At 46.3% G+C, this 13,062-nt stretch overlaps 1 protein-coding gene across 3 annotated transcripts in view; it reads left to right on the top strand.

The window, feature by feature from the left end:
- SLC25A25 (solute carrier family 25 member 25) overlaps positions 1 to 13,062 on the top strand; it is a gene marked incomplete at both ends in the record, with an annotated part of 39,920 nt that overhangs the window by 1,220 nt on the left and 25,638 nt on the right. The window lies entirely within an intron of this gene.

Raw genomic sequence — 13,062 nt, 5'->3', positions numbered from 1 at the left:
AACTACCTAGTGCACACTTTACCTAGTCACCTGTTTTCTCTTCAAAGTTAGTTTGGTCCATTTATACATACAATTAGAGAATTCCATAGCCAAGTATGGAGAAAAGCTGGGAAAATGCCAGTGAATTAAGCTAATTTGTTGGTCGGGTGGGTGTACATAAGGTGTTTTTAACTCATGTCCAGGATAATCTTGAATCAGCATCCAAGGTATTTAACCTACTTATGATCCGCCTGGGAAGCCCAAGGGTAACCCTGTGTAACTTAGAATCCTCGGGTTAAGTCCAGGAGATTTAGAAACAAGCCCCCCCCCCCCAGTCCTTAGAGACACATTAAAAAATAATGTTTTAAGGCAGGTTTGCACAAAAGAGTGTTGTGAGCTGGAGATTTTCCCATTTTTAGTATTTACTGTCTAGATACTTGAACTGACCAGACAGCTTACTTAACTGGGAGGATCTGTTCCCTAGGGCTGGCTCAGCGAGGTCTGGGCCCAGGTGAACCTCTCTGCTGTTATGAACCTATTCCCCCTGGCTGGCACGACCAGGCGCATCGAGGACATCGGGCTGCGGGAATGGATTCAGTGCTTACGCCAAGCTCTCTGCTTTAACAGGAGTCACGATGTTCTGGCAATTCCTGGCGCATCTGGTATTGATCCTAATCCATATTTTGGCAGTGAGTTTGCCTAAGGGCAAATAAGGAGAAAGTAGTCATTCTTGGTGCTGAAAGAAAAATTTTGTGTGTGGTATTGTGTGTAGTACTAGGGGTTGAACCCAGGGACATTCTACCTCTGAGCTACACCTCCAGCCCTTTTTGTTTTGAAAAAAGGTATCGCTACATTGCTAAGAATCTCACTTTGTTGCTTAGGCCATTCTTGAGTCTGTGATCCTCCTGCCTCAGCTTCTCAAATCCTGGGACTATGGGCATGCGCCACCAGGCCCAGCAAGAAAACCTTTTTGATTAACCAGAGGGCTCCTGGCCCCTTGGAATCATATTGGTTCCAAGATCTCTGACTCTGATCTAAATTCCATGATATGAAACTTGTGTGCATGTGTGCTGTGGGTCAAATCCAGGGCTTGATCATGCTATTTATTTATTTTTGGTACTGGAGATTGAACTTAGAGGCATTCTACCTCCAAGCTCCTACACCCCCAGCCCTATTTTCTTATCTTTTATTTTTATTTTGAAGCAGTGTCTTACTAGGTTGATGAGAATCTCACTACTTGTTAGGCTGTCCTCGAACCTGTGATCTTCCTGTATCAGCCTTCCAAGTACTGGGATTACAGGTGTGCACCACCACACCTGGCATTGATCATGCTTTAAAATAATCCTGCCGGGTGCTGTGGTATATGACTGTGACCCTAGTACTTGAGAGGCTGAGACAAGAGGATTGCAGGTTCAAGGCCAGCCTCACCAACTTAGTGAGACCTGTTTCAAAATAAAAATGGCTAGGGTTGTAGCTCAGTGGTAGAATGTCCGAAGGGTCAGTCCCTGGCATCACAAAAAAGAAAGAGAAGGAAAGAAAGAAGAGAAAGAAAGAAGAGAAAGAAAAAAGGAAAAGAAAGCAAGCCAGGCATTGTGACGCATGCTTGTAATCCTAGTACTTGGGAGACTGAGACAGGAGGATTGGAGATTTGTGGCCAGCATCACCTACTTAGGCCCTTCACAACTTAGTGAAACCCTGTTTCAAAATGAAGAATAAAAAAAATAGGGCTGGGGATGTAATTCCGAGGTAGAATGCCCCTGATTCATTCCTGGTACTGAAAAAAAAAAAAAAAATTATGGGGTAGCTCAGAGATAGAATGCTCTTGGGTTCATTTTCCAGTTAAAAAAATTTTTTATCTTTTTTTCCAGTATTGGAGATTAAATCTCAGGGAGCTCTACTGAACTATATCACTAGCCCTTTTTATTTTCTATTTTGAGATGGTTTCCCTGAGTTGTTCAGGATGGCCTTAAACTTGAAGTCATCCTGCCTCCGCCTCCTGAGTTACTGGGATTACTGATGTGCGCCTCCAAGCCTGGCTGAAAACAAATTTTTTTTAAATTCTTTTAAGATAGGGATATAGTATGACTCTATTTCTAAGACTCTGTCAGGTTTTGAACAAGTTAAATTGCTACACAGCTTTGAGAGAGGAATTAGAAATTATTCCTCTTATTAGTTTCTTACTTATAAAGAAGCCCAAGTTAGTCCCCGGGCAATGTTTAGCCTAAGTATCAGAGAAAATCTGCCCTTTTGTAAATAACTGGGTAGTAGGAAGGCACCCTGCTTCTGTCCCCTCATACCACTTCCTGTTGAATTACCATTAGCACTTGTACAGACAGGAAAAGTCGAGCTGCAGTTTTGCAGAACTGTCAGGAGCAAAAGGAGAACTTGGGGGCCCTTCAGTCAGAAGCGGGCCTCTGCCGAGGGAACAGGTGTTGAAAAGCACTTGCTGGACTGCCCCTCTCACCAAGCGAGGCCAGTCTGAGGTGCAGGGTTTGCACAGGAACCAGCTGTGTGTGCTTAGCAGTGGGTGATGGGTGAACCCCAGCCACGTGACTCCACAAAGCCTCCTGCTTGCTTCCTAGCAGCCTGGGCTCAAGTTTTCTTTAAAAAGAAACCAGCAAGTTTTGTGGTGTGCCTTTGTTTCAGAAGAGACCGGGATAGAGAAAAATTACTTAAAATGGAAGCGGGCAGAGAAACCCAGGGCAGCCAGCCAGGGAAATTTTCTTTGTAAAGGGCATGTGATCCAGACGCTCGTCCTGGGACAAAAGGGAAGGGTTTATTAAAGAAAGAAAAGGATGACGACATGGTAGTGACTTGGGGAGATGAGACTCAGCCTCAGCTATTTATAGCATTGACTATTTCAGGCATTTTCAGATGACCAAACAAAATCTTTGTCTTAAAACAAATTTAAAACATAGGTTAGAACCGAAGCAGCCAATTAGAGGAAGAAAGCAAGCCGTGTTACACGTAAACAGTTGTCTTCCCGGCCGAGAGGCCTGTGGGCTCTCAAGCGGCTGGCGTTTAATGCAGGTGAGCATTCTAGACGATGCTGTGGTGAATTTGCTGATTTAGACCTGCAGGCACGCTGACCAGCGTGAGCCCCATAATGAGGCAGTAGAATGATTTGACCCCATTTTACAAGGGAAGGGTTCGAAAAGGTGATGAGGTTGGGCATGGTGGCACACACCTGTATACTCCCGGCTACTCAGGAGGCCAAGGCAGGAGAGGCCCTTGAGCCTGGGTGTTGGAGCCCAGCCTGAGCAACCCAGTGAGACCCGTCCCCATTAATAAATACAATAAAGCCAGACAGGGTGATGCACACCTGTAATCCCAATACTTGAGAGGCTGAGACAGGAGGATTACAGGTTCAAGGCCAGCCTCAGGAATTTAGCAAGGTCCTCCGCAACTTAGCAAGACTCTGTTTCAAAATAAAAAGGGTTGATGCCGGGCGTGGTGGCGCACGCTTGTAATCCCAGGGCTGGGGAGGCTGAGACAGGAGCATTCCACAGGCTCTAAGCCAGCCTCAGCTACTTAGTGAGGCTCTCGTAACTTAGTGAGACCCTGTATCCAAGTAAAATATAAAATAGGTCTGGGAGTGTAGCCCGAAGGTAGAAAGCCTCTGGGTTCTATCCCCAGCACCACAATAAATAAATTAAAAAAAAAATAGGTTTGGGGTTAGCTGGGCATGGTGCTGCAAGCTTGTAATCCCAGCATTTAGGAGGCTGAGACAAGAGGATCTCAGTTTGCAGACAGCCTCAGCTACTTAGGCCCTTTGCAACTCAGTGAGACTCTGTTTCAAAATAAGGAATAAAAAATAGGGCTGGGGGTATGGCTTAGAGGTAGAATGCCCCTGGGTTCCATCCCCAGTACCGCAAAAAAAAAAAAAAAAAAAAAAAAAAAATATATATATATATATATATAATTTGGCCACTAGGGAATTAGACCAGAGAAGGCGTTGAAACCTTCTAGTTTCTGTGCTTTTTAACTCTTCGAGTTGTTTTATTTTGTGGGACTGGGCTTAGAACTTCTAGGTCCTCTACCACTGAGCTACATGCCCAGCACCCCGTCCCCTTTTTCTTTTTGTGGTGGGAACGCAGAGCCCAGGCACATGTAGTTCTACCCCAGCCTTGGTCCAGCCTGTGAAACTCACTTAGAACCACACGTTTTGTTCCCAACATACAGGTTTCAGGATTGCCCAGTGCTTCCCCAGCAGTGCATGAGAATCTGCCTGGCCCCGTGTCTCTCCTTGACCCAGGCTACGTACACATGAGGCAATCTCTGTTGACCTCAAATAATTGAATGGAAGATCGGTTATGTCAAGTTGGTATTGCTTAACCAGACAGTACTGTTGAACTCTATACCTTTTTCACATTTGGCATTTGTGGGGAGGTTGTTTACCAAAAATAAGATAAGACAGTCTGAAAAGAAATAGCCTTTTTCTTTTTCTTTCTTTCTTTCTTTTTTTTTTTTTTTTTTTTGTGGTACTGGGAATGGAACCCAGCAGCATTCTACTTCCCAGCTATACCCCCAGCCCTATTTTTCTTTTTCTTTTTTTTTGTGGATGTAGGGATGGAACCCAGGGGCATTCGACCTCTGAGCTACACCCCTGCCCTACTTTTTTAGTTTTTATCTTTTTTTTTTTATTTATTATTATTATTATTATTTTTTTTGCGGGTCTGGGGATGGAACCCAGGGGCATTTGACCTCCAAGCTACATCCCCTGCCCAATTTTTTTTTTTTTTATGGTTCTGAGGATGGAACCCAGAGGCCTTCTACACCTCCGGGCTGTACTTCCAGACCTATTTTATACTTTATTTGGAAACAGGGTCTCACTAAGTAGCTGAGGCTGGCTTTGAACCTGTGCGATCCTCCTGTCTCAGCCTCCCAAGCGCGGGGATTACAAGCGTGCACCACCATGCCCGGCCTCCAATTTTTTATTCTTTATTTTTGAAACAGGGTCTCACTGAGTTGCAGAGGGCCTCACTAAGTACCTGAGGCTGTCTGCGAACCGTGATCCTCCTGTCTCAGCCTCCCGAATGCTGGGATTACAAGCATGCGCCACTACACTTGGCTTTAGTTTTTATCTTGAAACAGGGTCTCACTGAGTTGCATAGGGCCTCACTAAATAGCTGAGACTATCTGCAAACCACAATCCTCCGATCTCAGCCTCCCGAGTACTGGGATTGCAGGTGTGTGCCAACATATCTTTTTCATAGAAGAGGGATGGGCATCTGGGCGTGGTGGCACACTTATAATCCCAGTACTTGGGAGGCTGAGACAGAAGGATCACAGGTTTACAGCCAGGCTTAGCTACTTAGGCCTTCCACAACTTAGTGAGATCTCACCCTGTTTCAAAATATAGAATAAAAAATATGGATAGGAGTATAGCCTGAAGGTAGAATGCCCCTGGGTTCAATTCCTGGTACCTGAAAAAAAGAAAAGAAAAGGCTGGGCGTGGTGGTGCACGCTTGTAATCCCAGCATTGGGAGGCTGAAATAGGAGGGTCGCGGTTCGAGGACAGCCTCAGCTACTGAGTGAGGCCCTCTGCAACTCAGACTATTTCAAAATAAAGAATAAAAAATAGAGCTGGGGGTGTAGCTCAGAGGTAGAACACCACTGGGTTCCATCCCCAGGACTGTTAAAGAAAAAAAAAAAAAGAAAGAAAGAACAAGCTAAGGATAGAAAAGAGTGTCAAAGCACCCCTGAGTTTCATTGCCAGGACTGAACATACACAAAAAATGAGTTGCTATTTGGGAAGGTAGAGTCTGGGACCCTGATCCTAAGACCAAGTAATAAGACTATACCTCCGTTCCCAGTTCTTGGGAGGCTGAGACATGAGGATCACAGGTCTGAGGGCAGCCTGAGCAAGTAATGAGATTCTCAGCAACCTAGTGAGATTGTTTCAAAAACAAAAAATAGAAGGGGCTGGGGTGTAGCTCAAAGGTAAAATGCTCCCCGGGTTCAATCCCCAGTACCACTAAGAAAAAGAAACACCTAAGTCCGTCCAGTCTGAAGCTCCAGTCAGATGAATTCCTGTGATGTTCGTAGCCATTAGTTGTTGAAGTCTTCCAGAAGCCACAGGGAATGAGGCAAGCATATTTTTTGCTGGTGTTCATTTCTCGTCTAAATACCACTGTGGGATGAGATCAGTGAGCAAAGCTGTGTTTATGTAGGACTGGTCTCATTGCATGAGGTCTGCAGGCTTTTTGATACTAAAGATTGAACCCGGGGCATTCCAGCCCTTAGTGACACTTCCCCCTAACCCTAGTGTTTATTTTGAAGCAGGGTCTCACTAGGTTGCTGAGAATCTCATCCTTTCTCATGACTCAGACCTGCAATCCTCCTGGCGCAGCCTCCCAAGTACTAGGATTGCAGGTGTGCACCACCATGCCCCGCTCAGACTTTATTTTTATTTTATATTTTCATGGTAGTAAGGCTCGAACCGGAGGCATTCTACCTTCGAGGTACGTTTCCTACCCCTGTTTTACTTTTATTTTGAAGCAGAGTCTCACTAGGTCGATGACAGTCTCACTACTTGCTGAAGTTGTCCTTGAACCTGTGATCTTCCTGTCTTAGCCTCCCAGGTACTGGGATTACAGGTGTGCATCACTGCACTGGCTTTCAGACTTTATTTATTTATTTATTTTTTTTTGGTGGTACTGGGGTTCCTGGAAGCCCTTCTACCTCCGGGCTACACTCCCAGACCTATTTTTTATATTTTCATTTTTGGAAACAGGGTCTCCTAAGCCAGCGTGCGTGGCTGGCTTCGAACCTGCGCGATCCTCCTGTCTCCGCCTCCCAAGCGCGGGGATTACAAGCGTGCGCCACCACGCCCGGCATCAGACTTTATTTTTTTTAACTTTTTTTTTGTGTGTGTGGTACTAGGGGTGGAACCCAGCGGCTTTCTACCTCCGGGCTATACTCCCAGACCTATATTATACTTTATTTGGAAACAGGGTCTCACTAAGTTGCTGAGAGCCTCACTAAGTAGCTGAGGCTGGCTTCGAACCTGTGCGGTCCTCCTGTCTCAGCCTCCCAAGTGTTGGGATTACAAGTGTGCGCCACCACGCCCGGCATTATTTTTAAGCATTTCTTATCAGAACCATGGGACTTCATCTTGGGAGTCTCTGGTGGCCATAAGTCATCTTGGCCACCAGCCAGTTTTCCACCCAGCGTGGGATGGTTCCTCTGTGGTGTCCTTCAGGGACAGTCATCTGCCCTGTTCTGTTGTGGCCCTAACTGGATTACTGTGAGTTTTTTGTTACCTGAAATCTAATCTTGCATCTGCTACTCATGTACCCTGAGTGCACATATAGACCCTTTTAAGAATCTGAAAACCAGCCACGCATGGTGGTGCACACTTATAATCCCAGGGGTTGGGAAGCTGAAATAGGATCACAGGTTCATGGTCAGCCACAGCTGCTTAGTGAGGACTCCAGACTTAGTGAGACACTGTTTCAAAATAAAGAATTAAAATAAGGGCCAGGTGTGATGGTGCACATTTGTAATCCCAGGATTTGGGAGGCTGAGACAGGAGGATCCGGTCTGTGGCCAGCCTCAGCTACTGAGTGAGGCCGTCCACAGCTTAGTGAGACCCTGTTTCAAAATAAAGAATAAAAAAATCGGACTCGGGGTATAGCTCGGAGGTAGAATGCCTCTGAACCTCTGGGTTCAATCCGCAGCACCACCAAAAAAAGGGGGGGTTACCTCAGAAATAGAATGCCCCTGGTTCAATCCCAGTACTGAAACAAAACAAAACAAAAATAAATAAAAATTAAAAAGATCTGGGAGTATAGCTCAGAGGTATAATGCCCCTGGGCTCACTCCCTAGTACTGCAAAAATAGATAAATAAGCCCAGTGTGGTGGGCCCATACTTGTAATCCCAGCATTTGGGAGGCTAAGACCGGAGGATCACCGTTCATAGACAGCCTCAGCTACTTAGTGAGGCCCTCCACAACTTAGTGAGACCCTGTTTCAAAATAAAGAATAAAAAAATAGGACAGGGGGTGTAGCTCGGAGGTTGAATACCCCCAGGTTCCATCCCCAGACCTGCAAATAAAATAAATAAATAAAATGAAATTTAAAAAAGGGTTGGGGTGGGCGTGGTAGCACATACTTGTAATCTCAGCATTTGGGAGGCTGAGACAGGAGGATTGTGGTTCACAGACAGTCTCAGCTACTTAGTGAGGCCTTTTGCAACTCAGTGAGACCCTGTTTAAAAAATAAAAAGAATGAAAGTGGGGCATGTTGGCGCACACTTGTAATCCCAGTACTTGGGAGGCTGAGACAGGAGGATTGCTCAGGTTCGAAGCCAGCCTCAGTTACTTAGTGAGGCTCTCAGCAACTTAGTGAGACCGTGTTTTCAGATAAAAATATAAAATAGGGCCAGGTGTGGTGGCGCACGCTTGTAATCCCCGCGCTTGGGAGGTGGAGACAGGAGGATCATGCAGGTTTGAAGCCAGACACGCTGGCTTAAGAGACCCTGTTTCCAAATAAAAAATATAAAATAGATCTGGGAGTGTAGCCCTAAGGTAGAAGGGCTTCCAGGAACCCCAGTACCACCCAATATATATATGTGTGTATGTATGTGTGTGTATATATATATACACACATATATATATAATAGGTCTGGGAATGTAGCCCAGAAATAGCCCCTGGGTTCCATCCTCAGTACCGCAAAAATAGGGGGGTAAGGGGTATACTTCCAAGGTAGAATGCCCCTAGGTTAAATCCCCAGTGCCCCTACCAAAAAAAAAAAACAAAAAACCCCAAATGTGCCCCCTTATCTCCCTCTTATCTCCGCGGAAACGTGTGTGTCATGGACATTTCACGTGGTTTCTGGCCTTAACCTTTTACAGCTCCCTGAGCTGAGGGACAGTGTGCCATGGGAGTTAACCGCGCAGCCTTTGCTAAGCCTCAGCTAGGCAAGAGAGTCGGTCAACAAAAGAGCGCGTTCATTATCGACCCGTCTGTACGAAAGTCCAGAGTAAGGGCCCCAGAGAGGCAGGGACTGGGTGTGGAGAGATAGTGATGTGATCAGGCTAGGGTCATTTCGAGGTGATGGAAGTATTCTCAAGTTGATGATGGTGACGGTGCACCAGTCTGAAGATACTGAAAACCACCAACTGTACACTTTATTTATTTATTTATTATTTATTTATCTATTTATTTATTTATTTTGCGGGTCTGGGGATGGAACCCAGGGGTATTCAACCTCAGAGCTACACCCCCTGCCCTATTTTTTTTATTCTTTATTTGAAACTGGGTCTCACTAAGTTGTGAGGGCCTCAGTAAGTAGCTGAGGCTGTCCGCAAACCGCGATCCTCCTCCTCCGGTCTCAGCCTCCCGAATTCTGGGATTACGAGCGTGGCTCAACGGTGTACTTCAGATGCGTGATTTCTGTAGTGTGTGACCTGGGTCCAAAAGTTCTTGCCACTTGCTTGCTAGCTGTGTGACCTGGAACCACTGACAGCCTACAATCACCCCACAGGTCTCACCTTTTTTTTTTTTCCCCCCATTTTGTATTATGGTTCTGGGGATTGAAGCCAGGGGCATTCTACCTCCTGTGTCAGCCTCCCAAGCACTTGGGATCCCAGGTGTGCATCACCAAGCCCAGCTTTTGCCTCCTTGCTTCCATGGCTAGAGGTACTTGACCTTGGAACTTGATAACACTTCCTTTCAGTTTTATGGCCCGTGACGTGGCTGTGTACCCTGTAGCATTTTAAGGCCCCTGATGGTGCTCCAGAAGCACTGACTCAACAGATAAGCACCCCAAGCACCCCGTTGTTCCCCAAGATGGCATGGGAGAGACTCAACAGGATACCTGAAGAAGAAACGTTAGCATAAAGGTGCGTGTTCTTTGAAGTAAATAATTGAATAACAAAGGAAGACCAGAGGAGCTTCCTGCGCTGAGTCTGGCTGTTCTCTGCAGGGGCAGTGGGAAAAAGACGGCGGTTCCCGCTGGCACAGGGAAGCACCCCTGGCCACAGCCTTTCCTCCAGCCGTCCTTCCTGCTGGAGTCTGATGGGACTCTTCTTACCAAAACACAAAGCAAACTTAAAAACCTCTGTCAGTGGTGGGGGAAAAGACAAAGTAGGGAGAAGGTAGGTAGTTTTGCTTCTCATGCTGCTGGAGATGGAAGCTAGGGCCTCATGCATGCCAGGCCGGCACTCTACCATTGAGCCACGCCCCGGCTGGAGAGGGTAGTTTAGATTAACGGGAATCCAGCCGACTGCTAAACCCCCAGCTGTAGCTCTGGTACAGCTAAATCCCCTGAGCTATACAGTGACAGAGGCCTTTAATCTCAGTCTTTGGGAGGCTGACAGAAGGATTGCCAGTTTGAGGCCAGCCTCAGCAATTTAGTGAGCCCCTCAGCAACTTACCGAAACCCCGTTTCAAAATAAAAAGGGCAGCCAGGCGTGGTGGTGCACACTTATAATCCCAGCAGTTGGGAGGCTGCGACAGGAGGATCACGGTTTGTGGACAGCCTCAGCCACTTTGTGGGCCCTTTGCAACTCAGTGAGACCCTGTTTCAAAATAAAGAATAAAAAAAATAGGAGATGGGCCTGGTGGCATATGCTTGTAATCCCAGCATTTAGCAGGCTGAGACAGGAGGATCGCACAGGTTCGAAGCCAGCTGAGGCTGGCTTAAGAGACCCTGTTTCCAAATAAAATTTAAAATAGGTCTGGGAGTGTAATCCGGAGGTAGAAGGCCCCTGGGTTCCATCCCCAGTACCACCAAAAAAAAAAAAAATAAATAAGTAAATATGCTAAAAAATAGGGCTGTGGGTGTAGCTTGGAGGTAGAATGTCCCTGGGTTTCATTCCCAGTACTGCAAAAACAAACAAACAAAAAACAAATAAAAAGGGTTTGAGGTACAGCTCAGAGGAAGAATGACCCGAGTTCAGTCCCCAATACCAAAAGCTCCTGTTGACGGGCTACAGCGCCACCTCAACTGGCCTTGTTGGCCCTTTGCCCATCCCACTTGCCCAAACCCTGCTATTGGTTTTGGTTAATGCCTTAAGATTGCGTTTGAGACCACAGGATGGTGGTAGCACTGGGACACTTTCAAGGTGTGTCCAGTTCAGTCCCCATGATTTGTAGGCCAGGGTTACACAAAGACTGTGTTGGGGGCAACCTTAGGGAGAAAGACAGAGCCCTGTAGTCAGGCACTGGGATACAGCCCTTTTGTTTACATTAATATGTTGAATATTCACCCGGGCGTGGTGGCGCACGCTTGTAATCCCAGTACCTGGGAGGCTGAGACAGGAGGATCGTGCAGGTTCGAAGCCAGCCTCAGATACTTAGGCTCTCAGCAACTTAGCGAGACCCTGTTTCCAAATAAAATATAAAAAAATAGGTTTGGGAGTGTAGCCCGGAGATAGAAAGCCCCTGGGTTCTGTCCCCAGAACCATACACACAAAAAGTATGTTGAATATTTATTTGTTTCTCTTCCCTAAACAATAGAAGGAGGAAACAGGATCAGGAAGGTAAATAGTCTATAGTGTTTTTTCTTTTCTTTCTTTCTTTCTTTTTTTTTTTTGTGTGTGGTACTGGGGATGGAACCCAGGGGCATTCTACCTCCAAGCTATATCCCCAGCCCTATTTTTTATTCTTTATTTTGCAACCGGGTCTCACTGAGTTGCAAATGGCCTCACTAAGTAGCTGAGTCTGTCCTTGAACTGCGATCCTCAAGGCTCAGCTTCCCAAATGCTGGGATTATAAGCGTGCAACACCATGCCCAAAGTCTGTAGTTTTTTTTCTGACTTGTCTTCAAGAGCTGATTTCGTTTAAACCAGTCATCCCTACACAGAATTTTCCCAACTACCCTTACACCCCGCACAGCTGTGCTATCTGCTGCAGGCACTGCTAGGGGGTACCCTCTCCTGCCCTTGACCCTGCAGCGGGAGCAATGCAGGGCCAGTGGCTGGGCAGAGCTGAGTGGATGCTTACTCTTGGGGGGGAACTGGGGATTGAATCCAGAGGCATTCTACCTCTGAGCTACACCCCCAGCCCTTTTTTTTATTTTTTATTTTGCTTTTTTTTTTGTTTTGTTGTTTGTTTGTTTGGTGGTACTGGGGATGGAACCCTTCTATCTCCCAGACCTATTTTATATTTTATTTGGAAACAGGGTCTCTTAAGCCAGTGAGGCTGACTTTGAACCTACGCTATCCTCCTGTCTCCGCCTCTCGAATGCTGGGATTACAAGTGTGCGCCACCATGCCCAGCTTTATTCTTTATTTTTGAAACAGGGTCTCACTAAGTTGCAGAGGGCCTCACTAAGTAGCTGAGGCTGTCTGCGAACCGCAATCCCCCTGTCTCAGCCTCCCAAGTATTGGGATTACAGGCGTGTGCCACCATGCCCGGCAACAAAATCAGCAGTGAGGTGCTACTGAAAGTGCAAAGAAGCTGAAAACATTTAGTGTTGCTTTTGACAGTACTAGGGCTCGAACCCAGGGCTTTGCACACTTAGGCAGGCATTCTATCATGAGGTACATAGGTATATCCCCAGCTTTTTTTTTGGTGCTGTGGGTTGAACCCAGAGGTACTCCAGGGGTATTCTACCTCTGTACTACACTCCCCCCCACACCCTTTTTTGAAACAGGGTTTCACTAGGTCTTTCACTAGTATCTTACTCCATTGCTGAGGCTGGTCTTGAACCTGCAATCCTCCTGTCTCAGCCTCCCAAGAACTGGAATTATAAGCATGTGTCACCATGTCCTAGCTTCAGTCTATATCCAATCTCTCCTTACATCCAGCACATATCTAATTTGAAGAGTAATGCTCTTATAAGAACAGGAAGAAGCTGGGCGTGGTGGCGCACACTTGTAATCCCAGGATTCCGGAGGCTGAGACCAGAGGAGCGGTTCACAGACAGCTTTAACTACCTAGCGAGGCCCTCCGCAACTTAGTGAGACCCTGTTTTAAAATAAAGAATAAAAACCGGGCGTGGTGGCGCACGCTTGTAATCTCTGTGCTTGGGAATCTGAGACAGAGATAGCACAGGTTCAAAGTCAGCCTCAGCTACTTAGTGAGGCTCTCAGCAACTTAGTGAGACCCTGTTTCCAAATAAAATACAAAAT

This window comes from Muscardinus avellanarius, assembly GCF_963383645.1.
Source record: "Muscardinus avellanarius genome assembly, chromosome: 13".
Lineage (NCBI taxonomy): Eukaryota > Metazoa > Chordata > Mammalia > Rodentia > Gliridae > Muscardinus > Muscardinus avellanarius.
The sequence above is the reverse complement of the archived record's forward strand: the minus strand, read 5'-3'. Positions and strand labels throughout refer to the sequence as shown.